Raw genomic sequence first — 11,781 nt, forward strand, 5'->3', positions numbered from 1 at the left:
GAGAAGACCGTAGAGTATTTTCACAGTATCTTGAGTAAGGATACTGTGATATCCCTTCACGAGAAATATTTTTTACCTGGGGGGAAGGCGGTGGTTCCCGACGATGATCATAGGGCTAACGACCCGCCGGAGGGTTATGCCACCGTTTACGAAGCCTGCTTAGAATGCGGGCTTCGTTTTCCTCTTCCCCCACCTTTTGTAGAGCTTCTTGATTTTTTTCAACTCCCTTTAGGTCAGGTGACTCCGAACTCTTGGAGGCACTTATCGGCTTTTGCTGCCGAACTGCGTAGGCTAGATAAGGATCTGTCTCTGAGGGCAATCCTTAATTTTTTCCAGTTTAAAAGGAAGGGATCTTGGTTCTACTTGATCCCCTTACAGCCTTTTAGGGCCTTCTGCCGAACCAAGTGGCCGAAATGGCAAAACCGTTTCTTTTTTTATAATAGGACTTCGGCTCCGGGCTTTCCTTGGAGAAGGCCGAAGTCCGTGATTCCCCATCCTCGGTTAGAACCGTTGGCCGAGCTCGAGGGCGAGCTCAATAAGATTCCTATGATTAGGAAACAGTATTCGGAAACTGAGCTCGTCAAGGGCGACCTCGTGTTCAATATCTCGTCTTCGGACGAAGAGGCCGAGGGTGAGGATTTCTCTTTATCTTTATGCTCTACTGCTTTAACGAAGAAAACTAACCTTGTTTTCTTGCTTTTTGGCAGTGTTCATGCTGAATAAGGCTATCCGAAAGTCCTCCGAGCTTGAGGAGCCGGAGAAAGAGAAGGCTACCAGCTCGGCGCCTGATGCCGAGAAGAATCCGAAGAGGCAAAAGACCTCTTCGGGTCCAAAGAAGCCGGAGTCGACTTCGGCAAGTAGGAAGGGGAGGACCCAGAAGCCCCCGAGAGCGCCAGAGAAAGATGTGGTCTTGGCGCCTCCTTCGGAGCATATCTGTGAGCCATTTTTATGGCCCACGGACTTCGCCGAGGTGAATTGTCTTCTTGATTCTTTGGCTTGGCTTCTGTCCTGTATTTTTGGTGCCCTCTGTTGACTTTTTTCCTTGTCCATTTTCAGAGGAACGATATGCTCTCCAAGCTCGTCGCCGTCGAACTCTCCAAAGCGTCCAATGACTATGCCGAGATGCAGAGGAAGTTGGCGGCTGCTTGTCATCGGGCCGAACAGGCTGAGGCTAAATTTGAGAAGGCCAGAGCTGCTAGGATTTCGGCCCAGGATGAAGCTCAGTTTGCCAAAAACCAGCTCGTCATCCAGCGAGAGCAGGCGAAGCGGAGCGATGCTGCTGCCGTGGTTGCCCAAGGGGAGGCTCTCCGTGTTTACACGGAGAAACTCTTTTTGAGCAGCCAGTTCTCGGCCTTTGTCGGTAGCCTGGTAAGGCTAATTGCCGATAAGGGCGAGCAGGGGGCCGATGTCGTACTGCCTCTGTACAGCCGAGAGATAGCAGCTCGGCTTCAGAATCTGCCGCTCCTTGAGGAGCTCGCTTCATCTTCGGTCCTGCTTTCTGCAGACCGAGTCCGGAGTTGTCGAGCTGATCGGGACGAGAACCTGGAGGCTATCTTTGCCTCCGTGGGACCCGTTTCACCCGCTTCGACTTACAACGGAGAGGGTGAGGCCGAGCCGCTGGAGCGGGAGGCCGAAGTCGAGCGAGCCGGGCATCCGGAGAAGGAAGCCGATCAGGAGGCGCAGCAGATCGGCTACGGTGGCGCCGAGCAGGCTGGGGAGAGCAAGGAGGCAGAGGCTGAAGCTGAAGCAGATAAGGAGAAGGAAGCTGAACCTCACCGAGAAGGCGGAGACGAAGCTAGCGAAGTATGATTTCTCCCTTCTCTTAGTTTAGTTTCTTCCTTTATGTAAAATGGCCTTGAAGCCCTCCTTGTATAGAAAAATTTTTTTCTTATGAATGAAAAAATTCTTCTTTCTGCTCTTGTGTCTTCGTATAGCCTTTCGTACTCTCTTACTCCTGTTGTGGTTTACTACCTGCTCGGTAAGCTGAAATGCCGAACTGACGTAGCTGCTTTGTATTCTTAACTCTCAAGGAGCTGGAGATACTTCACTGGAAACGGCTGTACTCTTCGGCTTTAGACGAAGCTGAGAAAAGAGCTATAGCCGATCAGACGAAGAATGACGAGCTTCTGGCTCGTTTAGTGAAGCTGGAGGCCGATAATAAGGACTTAGAGTCCGATAAGAATGATCTGGAGGCCGAGCTGAATACGACCATTGCTGAGAGGACTGCGTACGAGGATTACATCCGTGTGCGCGGGGGAATGACCATATCAGATGTTCAGAGTCGAGTTGACGAACTGTGGGAGGAATATAATGTACTCCGGAGGAACAATGCGCTGGAGAGCTCGGCTTGCCAACAAGTCGTGACATCATTGCGGCGCTGGGCTTCTCGGTACAACATTGTTCTTTCTCGGCGCCCCTCCATAGAAAGATTCCTTCGGCATATCGTGCCAACAGATGCTCGCACTCCAGATCAAACCTTTGATTCACTTGCTCAAAACCGTACTCCAAGTCAGCAACGAACTCTGGAACAGCCGGAAACGTCAAGACGAGAACAGGCTGAAGTTCGTAGAGGAGCTGTGATTATGAGTGAGCAAGATCAACAAATGCTTCGTGAAGAGACTCTTCGCCGCCGAGGTGCTAGGGCTTCCCGGGCTCAGAGAAGAGGTGGCAGGTCGATTAGAGCATCTCGTCGACCTGCTTATTCTGCAGCTGCCTGGAACGCCCGAACTCAGCTTCACGAGGATTTTGTGAATAGATGGCTCAACTTTAGCAACCCTGGACAGTAGAATAGTCCTTTGTAATAGCGTAACGCCATCTTGTAGGGTAGCGGAGTTGTGTGCCGAACAAGATTTGAAAATGAAATTTTGTTTTTGTTTTCGCTTCTAACACTGTATATTTACAGCTTAGCGAAAAAATTTCATCGTACTTGTCCTCGGTCTTATGAAGTAAACTTCTTTGACCGGACTTGTCTTTGGTCTGATGAAATAAACATCTTTGACCGGACTCGTCTTTGGTCTGATGAAATAAACATCTTTGACCGGACTCGTCTTTGGTCTGATAAACATCTTTGACCGGACTCGTCTTTGGTCTGATGAAATAAACATCTTTGACCGGACTCGTCTTTGGTCTGATGAAATAAACATCTTTGACCGGACTCGTCTTTGGTCTGATGAAATACACATCTTTGACCGGACTCGTCTTTGGTCTGATGAAATAAACATCTTTGACCGGACTCGTCTTTGGTCTGATGAAATAAACATCTTTGACCGGACTCGTCTTTGGTCTGATGAAATAAACATCTTTGACCGGACTCGTCTTTGGTCTGATGAAATAAACATCTTTGACCGGACTCGTCTTTGGTCTGATGAAATAAACATCTTTGACCGGACTCGTCTTTGGTCTGATGAAATAAACATCTTTGACCGGACTCGTCTTTGGTCTGATGAAATAAACATCTTTGACCGGACTCGTCTTTGGTCTGATGAAATAAACATCTTTGACCGGACTCGTCTTTGGTCTGATGAAATAAACATCTTTGACCGGACTCGTCTTTGGTCTGATGAAATAAACATCTTTGACCGGACTCGTCTTTGGTCTGATGAAATAAACATCTTTGACCGGACTCGTCTTTGGTCTGATGAAATAAACATCTTTGACCGGACTCGTCTTTGGTCTGATGAAATAAACATCTTTGACCGGACTCGTCTTTGGTCTGATGAAATAAACATCTTTGACCGGACTCGTCTTTGTGTTCTAATTTGGCGATTTTCGTCGCCGGGATCGAACTTTCCCTTGTCCTAATTCGGCGAGTTTTATCGCGTGGATCGGACTTTCCCAGTTAACCGAAGTGGTCTTATGCAGTAAACCTTTTTGACTAGACATGGTCGTCCTCGGTCTTATGAGGTAAACTGCTTTGACCGAACTTGGTCGTCCTAATTCGGCGAGTTTTATCGCGTGGATTGGACTTTCCCTTGTCCTAATTCAGGCAAGTTTTATCGCGAGAATCGGACTTTTGTTGCAGTTCGTTTCAGACGAAGTGCTTGATTCTTAAGCAGAATTGTGGTCTTGTATCCTCTTTAGAAGCTTTGACACACAATCGTGGGCTTGTTGCAGCTCGTTTCAGACGAACTGCTTGTTTAAGCTGAATTGTGGTCTTGTATCCTCTTTAGAAGCTTTGACGCACAATCGTTGGCTTGTATGTTCTAAAAAGGGGATCAGCCTTTGAAGAACGAGATACCTCAGTTTTATTTGTAAGAGACGACACTCACATAGACAGACACAACGCACATAGAGACAAGAACAAGTAAAAAAACAAAGAAAACACATAAGACTGACTGACCGGACTGTCTCTTACAAATGGAACTTCTTGAGGTTGGAAACGTACCATGTTCGGGGTACTTGTGCTCCTGACGCGTGAGTCAATTTTTAAGACCCTTTGCCGAGGACTTCTGACACCCGATATGGACCTTCCTATGTGGGCTCGAGTTCGCCCAGCTTTTCTGCTCGGCTTACTTCGTTGTTTCTCAAGACGAGATCTCCCACTTGAAATTGCAGCTTCTTCACCCTTTGGTTGTAATACCGGGCTACTTGCTCCTTGTACTTGGCTGCTTTTATGCAGGCCAATTCTCTTCTTTCTTCGGCCAGATGTAGTTCGGCTCCGGTGTGACTTCGGTCATTTCGCCGGCCTCTGATTCCGGCTGCTGTGATTGCTATGCTTGATGGTGCCGAACTGATTGCTCGGCACTTTTAAGCGCAATCTGCGAACACACTTGCTCTTTTTCGATCACCTCGGATGACCGCTATCTCTCCTTTAGTGGAGAAGGTGTTCGGCGAGGATGCCTCTGATCGCTATGACCGGGCTTCTTTTTGTCTTCTCTAGATGAGCTGTCTAAAGACCGTTTTCGACGGTCTGCCTCATCGGCACGAGAAAACTTGTCCGCAAGGTCCCACATCTCTTGAGCTGTTTGCGGACCGCACTCCACGAGCTTTCTGTAGAGAGCTCCGGGCAGGATTCCATTTTGGAATGCCGAAATGACAAGTAGATCATTGAGATTATCTACCTGTAGGCATTCCTTATGGAATCTCGTCAGGAAGTCGCTGATCTTTTCGTCGCGACCTTGACGTATAGAAAGCAGCTGAGCCGAAGTATTTCGGGCTTCCGCTTTCTGAAAGAACCTCCTGTGGAAAGCATCCATCAGATCTCGGTAGGATCTAATGCTGCCTTGAGGAAGGCTGTCGAACCACCTTCTGGCGTTCCCGATGAGCAGCTCGGGGAACAGCTTGCACATATGGACCTCATTGAGACCTTGGTTCGCCATATTATACTGATAGCGTCCCAGGAAGTCATGAGGATCCACGAGTCCGTCATAGGTTATCGACGGAGTTCGGTAGTTCTGTGGAAGGGGAGTTCGGGTAATATCGTCCGAGAACGGAGTCCTCAATACTCCGTACATGGCGAACCCGACATTTCTTCGGTATGGAGGAGATGGAGTTCTCCTGTGATTCCGGTACCGAGGATTCTTTCTTCTGGAAGACATGACACTACTGCGGTAGTGACTGTCTCGTATGGAGGGAGAGGGAGAATCCGCCGTTTTTGTCCCCGGCTGCTTTTGGCTTTTTTGCAGGAAGGTTAAGAATTCCTCCTGCTTTTCCGCCAAAAACAGCTTGACAGCCTCGTTCAAATCGGGCTGCTGGGAAGACTCGGTGTGACGGCTTTTGGAGCGGCTTGTTCCTCCACCATGAGAACTGGTGGTGGATTTATCCCTAGGCTGTTTTCCCGACCTATGGGATGGATTGGCTTCCTCCTGGTTCTCACGGGCAGGAATACGGGTACTCTGCGATCTGGTATGCATTTTTTGGGTGGAAAAAATGGATCAAAAATTCGCTTTATCACAAATTTTGTTCTCTGTTTCCCACAGACGGCGCCAGTGATGATTCCGCGAATTTTTGATGATGATAAATGCTCGTAAAAATAAATTACGACACAGAGAATTTTACGTGGTTCGATTTACTGAGGTAAATCTACGTCCACGGGGAGAAATGGGGGCAGGTTTGTATTGCTTGATCTGCGAATTACAGCTTACAACACAGACTTGCTATATGATTATTTCTCTAGAGAGATTCTAACCCTTTTCTACCAGATCTAAGTTCTATTTATACATTGAACTAAGATCGTGGCTTACATCATCACTCTAGGTCGTGGAGGTCGTGTAGGTCATGGCCTAAGATCGTGGCCTGAGTTGACGCCACGTGGTAGTGGGTGTGTTGGAAGTTGTGGAAATCCTGCATGGGTCCACTAACTCCTTGTTCGGTCGAATACTGAGACCGAACTGCTTTGGTTGCCGATCTGAGAGTAGAGCTTGATGCCGACCTGAGAGCAGAGCTTGATTGGTTGGCTTTTACCGAGCCGTAGGCTGAGGCCGAACTCTTTGGTAATGCCGAACTCCTCCGAACTCTTTGGTAATGCCGAACTCATACTCTTCCTTGGGCTTGTTTAGTTCGTACCCCATCAGTATTCAATTTCCAAGATTCTAACTTTTCACAAAATATGGAGTACATATAATTCAAGTACTAATCCCACACTAATTTTGACACTAAAAACTAATGTTAAAATAATACTATAATTTTTGAGTGAGATCAATTGTAAATTAAATATGATCTTTGCACTAATTAATTTTGAGGTTACGTATATACTAGTTCGAGTTCACATAATTAAATGGCCCAAATTCTATTCAATTACACAATTATTGTGAACTTGGATATGGTGCTATATTTTGGAGTGAATAATTGGTTGTATGTGTAGGGATTTTTTTTTCCTTTGTGTGTACGTATGAAAATCAGTTACGCATTATTGAAAGAGTTGCGAAATAGAGACATTTTATAAATTTTTTAAAACATATAAATAATTTAGTATTAAAATAAAGTAACAATATAATAAGTAGTATATTAAAAGAATCGTGTGCGTAAAAATTAATTTAGAGCATTTATTTACTCAAAATTTATAATTAAAATCAGTTCATAATTCTTACACTAATTAATGATGGTTTGTATAGATAGATCAACTAATAATGCTTGAGTGTGACTGAACATTTTGAATTTGACATAAAACAGAATGTAGAATAAAGTACCTACATTGATAAAATATGATTAAAAATTGTCTACTGTGTTAGTAGAAACTAGAAAGTACTTCTTCCTATCCATAGATATTCACTTTCTTTTCAATTTGTCTTAACAAAGATATCATACTTCCATTTAAAAAAATCAATAATAAATTCAATTATATTTTTCTCTTTAGTGTTTCATAGTAACATATTCAATAACATATTTTATTTGTATTTAAATAATTTTTCTGAAATCTGTTAATGGCCAAATTTCCCCAAACCAAATCTGATTCATACGCAACAATTTTCCAATTTTATCCTTTTTCATTTTTCTTTGTTGTAATTTTAAAATAAGTCCAGCCCAGTTATTATTGTGGCCCATATTCTGAAGTTAGGGACCTAATCAAAGGCCCAAAACTTCAAATTTTCAGTTCGCATTGCGGATTTGGGGCCCGCATTCTCAGCGAAGCTCTGAGGGTTGCAGATCTTCGCGACAAAGCACAAGTGCTTAAGGGTTGGTTAATCCGGCTTGAGCTTGTTAATTTAGGGTTAATATTGTTTACCTGACTACCTGTTTATGCTGTTGTTGGAAATGTGAACTAATTGATAATGTGCTGCCGTAGTTTAATTGAGTTCACTTGATTTAGCTGAGTTGAAGAATAGGCAGTGGTTGAGCTTGCTTCAAATGTTTACACAGCTAATGATTATTTTGGATGTCGATTGGATTGTCTAATGAACTATTTAAGCAAGTTTTAATCGAAGCAAGTTTTGAGTCATCACGAAGTCGAAATTTGTTTGGATTAAGAATTTGAGTTGACATAATTTGATTCTGAAGATTAATCTGAGAAGTTGATTTTGTTGAGTTCAAACAATGGATAGATGTGATCATGCACTTCCAATCCTGCATAATGTACAAGTTTTGTACTCCTTGCTATTTGAGATCAAATGTGTGTGATGCATATCCAGCAGAGTTCAGCTTTTAGAATTAGAACGTGCTTTCAAAAATCTATGAATCTGTTATGATGCAATTCTTTTTACCACTTGTGAATTTCTTTGTTAACATAGAAAGTGGTTCATTGACACTGTTTACTTGTTTAAGAAGTTGGTTCATAGTGGATGGATGTGGTCATGCACTTGTCCTACATTGTTTAGAAGTCTTGCACTGCTGATTGTGTGACACCAAAGATGCATAGGAAAGCTAGAATTTGTAATGCACACATAAGAATCTGTTATGGTGTAATTCCCCACTATCCCTTGCACATTTTTTCATTGCCATACTTGCACATATAAGAATTTGTTTGGAATAATTCCAGTCACTTCATTCCAGAGTTGAGGTTGTATTCTATATGGCTGCTCCTGATTCATCCATTAATAACCATCGGCTGCATTATTCTGTCAAAATAGGGTATAAAATACTAGAAAAGATTCCTGAATCAAAATTCCATGCCTCTGAAGCTGCTTCCAACCATATTGCTTTGTCTGTGACATCCATATGGAACTCTGCTGCTTTGAATTTAAAATCACTCTGTAAAGGAACGGCACTAGTCTTTTCGTCAAGGTAAATTTGTTTTTTTTTTTTTGCTAACATAGTATATAGTTTTCAAGACAATTTTACTTGATTATTTCACAATTGTAGGTCTGGCTGTTGTTAAAGTGATATGAAATAATCCCTTAATGGTGCTCTCATTTTTGAGTTTGGCAGTTGTCTTGTTACTGGGGCTTTTGAGATGTTTTAACATTTCCTGTAAGATTTAAAACAACTCCTCTATCAGTTATTATCTTGTTTAAGTGAATTAAATGAGGGCCTAATGAGTTACTTTGCCTTTGATGTATGCTACTGTATTTTCCAATGAGCATGAAAGACAGAGCATCAGCTAAGTTTCTGTAAACATTCTAGGATAGAAAACCAGAAGCTTGTATTTCATACAAAAAAGATCGATAAAATAGGCCTCAATGCTCAAACTGAACTCCCAAGCTAGGGAAAAGATTTGCATTTAGCTTTGGGGCTCGTTTTGACATGAGTTTGTGGACCACTAACTTTGGGGCTCGTTTTGACATGAGTCTGTGGACCTTGAATTCGGCCGTGGGGTCGTTTTAGGAGACCCTATTTCGGTGTCCCGTTTACATGTGAGTCCAGTCCAATCAATCAACTGGACATATTCTTTACTGGCGAAGAGATGTTGTTATGTAATGTCAGTAATAGTCTTATTGATTGGATGGTAGTGGTGATTGAGTTGTATATTGTTAACTTGCCTTTTGTTTTCTTTTTTTTCCTGCACAGGCCAAGAATATCCCCTCACTGCCCTGTGCCATCACCATCCTCCCAATATGCTTTTTTTGCCCCTTTGGCGGAATGGGTGTGATAGACATTACACATGCAATGTATGTATACATGTTTTTTTTGTATATGTCTCTGTCACTGTGTGTTTGTGTGTGATCTTAAAAATTACTAGTGCTATATAAAAAATTAGATAGATGTAGTATGATTGTAGAGAATGTCAGTGTGTTACCGCTCTATTTAATTTGAAAAGCTGATTTATTGTCTTATGCCAATATATTCCTTCTGAAAAAGTAGTATAGGACCATTTGCATCAGGATTACATGTATAAACACACATTTTTGTTTGTGTAGATATTGGTGATGATACATGCCATATTTCACAGATCACTAAATCAATCCTCGAAGCTCTGCTTTTCAAGTACTTAAATCTCATTTCTCGATATTTGATAGATCAAATTGGGGGGAAATCTTCACTTTGCTCCACTCAATTAGGCTGCAAAACCGGTTACATAATGTGTTGTACTGATCATATTACAAAGTGGAGTAATGTAGTAATCAGTTGGTGGAGGATTGGTCATTAAACTGTACAAATAGTGTCACCCATATCACCCACCATCTGCATTATTTATATAAAAAAATCACTGCCTATTTGACCTCAATTAACAGGTCAACAACCGGCAAATTTGCATGCAAAATTTAATATATTGGCTTTCGCCAAATGTAACATGTGTGACGATGGATGGATAATATAATAAGCTTATTTTGCCGTTCAATATTGAGGTACTACATTATATTTTGATCAAACAGATACAATCCCAGTCAGAATCTACTTTATCAATTGGGTTAGATGAAAGCTATATATAGGGACTTATATACTGTCATGATGCAACTTTAATGATCAGTTATTGAGTTGACTATATAAGAGATTATCAATCAAACAGATTAAGACACTCCATCAAATTAAATTAGAAGACCTTAAAATGGTCAACTTCACCCAACATCCACAGTAACAATATTGTATCATTGTGATATAAGGTAGGTTTGCTGTCACACTATAACCGGTGAATACAATAATTTTGGACCCCATTTCGTGAATGAGTGATGCTAAATGGCCATAATGTGGTCGGCCATAAAAAGTTAATTTAGTCCATTTACATGTATAAAAAAAATTAGAATTACCGATATAAACTTATATGTGTGTGAATGGACTTGTGAGTTGATACTTATCTTTGAATTTCATTACGTAAAACACATTAATATCACGAATTACTGTATACGTTGAGCAACAATCAAGAAATGACAGTAGTAATAAGTTGAGCAAAAACTACGAAAGAACAACACTAACATGTTGAGCAACATATAATGAAGATGATATAAAAGTAAAATCAAATAGTATTAAACCAAAAATTTGAAAAAAAATCAATTTTTTTTGTTATTTACTTAATTTATGGCTGGTCATAATGTGGCCGCATAGCATTATTCTTCGTGAATAGCAACCAACTGTCATCAGATCAAACATTTCTATTTGCTTTCTCTACATAATTTGCTAATACTTACTACTCCATTAATAACAATAATTTTTTTAATAGTGTTAGAAATGAATACTCTCCGGGGCCAAAGTTTCAAATTTAAGTAGTAGGAGTACTAATTAATTCCTTTTAAGTCTGAGTCTATCATATCTCATTTTTATTGTAAAGAGAGATTGATTTTATACATACACACTTGGTAACAATGTTTGGTCTCAAGGGACGAAACACACTAGGTTAACCCAAAAATATTATCGATTCACGAATGTAAAATGTTTCTTAATTTTTTTTTCATAGTAAGAAGGGGTAGAGAAAATGTGTTGAGCCAATATTCGAGCACCGGACGCTATGGTGCTGAAGTTCTCATGAAACAAACCAAGATAGTGACATTGTTAGTGCTTAGTCAAATAGGAAAACTCAAAACCCAATGATAATAAAAATAAGGGATGTGAAGTGGACCATCATTTTAAACTACGAGATGCATGGTCCTTGTTTGGCTCCTCGATTTAATGATCAAGAACAAGAGGTTTGTTTTGCTACCAAATGTGGGAGTGATTTTCAATGATCATTTATATGCCTATATCACTATATGCCTCACCCCCCCCCCCCCCCCCCCCCCCCCTAAAACTCATGCTGCTAACTCCTTTTAGATTAATAATATTGACTTCATATTTAGAATCCATCACTAGTTAAGGATTATTTTCACAATTCAATCAATTAATAGCTGCAAATCATCTTTCATTTAGTGTTAGAATATCAATTCCTTTTCTTATTTTGTGAATCACTATAAAAATTAAAAAAATAATCTCATACCATGTATAAATAATCAGTTTCTCCATTAACAAGCAAAGAGTTGTTCATCCATATTAACTATA

The 11,781-nt window shown here is 41.3% G+C and overlaps 1 long non-coding RNA gene across 1 annotated transcript; it reads left to right on the top strand.

Annotated features, from left to right (window-relative positions):
- Positions 1–7,526: 7,526 nt before the first annotated feature.
- LOC121783806 lies at positions 7,527–9,647 on the top strand. The gene is made up of 3 exons (XR_006046653.1): positions 7,527–7,614; positions 8,505–8,658; positions 9,382–9,647. It is a non-coding gene; the product is annotated as an uncharacterized LOC121783806 (long non-coding RNA).
- Positions 9,648–11,781: the final 2,134 nt, after the last annotated feature.

The sequence above is a fragment of the Salvia splendens genome, chromosome 21 (assembly GCF_004379255.2).
Source record: "Salvia splendens isolate huo1 chromosome 21, SspV2, whole genome shotgun sequence".
Classification (NCBI taxonomy): domain Eukaryota; kingdom Viridiplantae; phylum Streptophyta; class Magnoliopsida; order Lamiales; family Lamiaceae; genus Salvia; species Salvia splendens.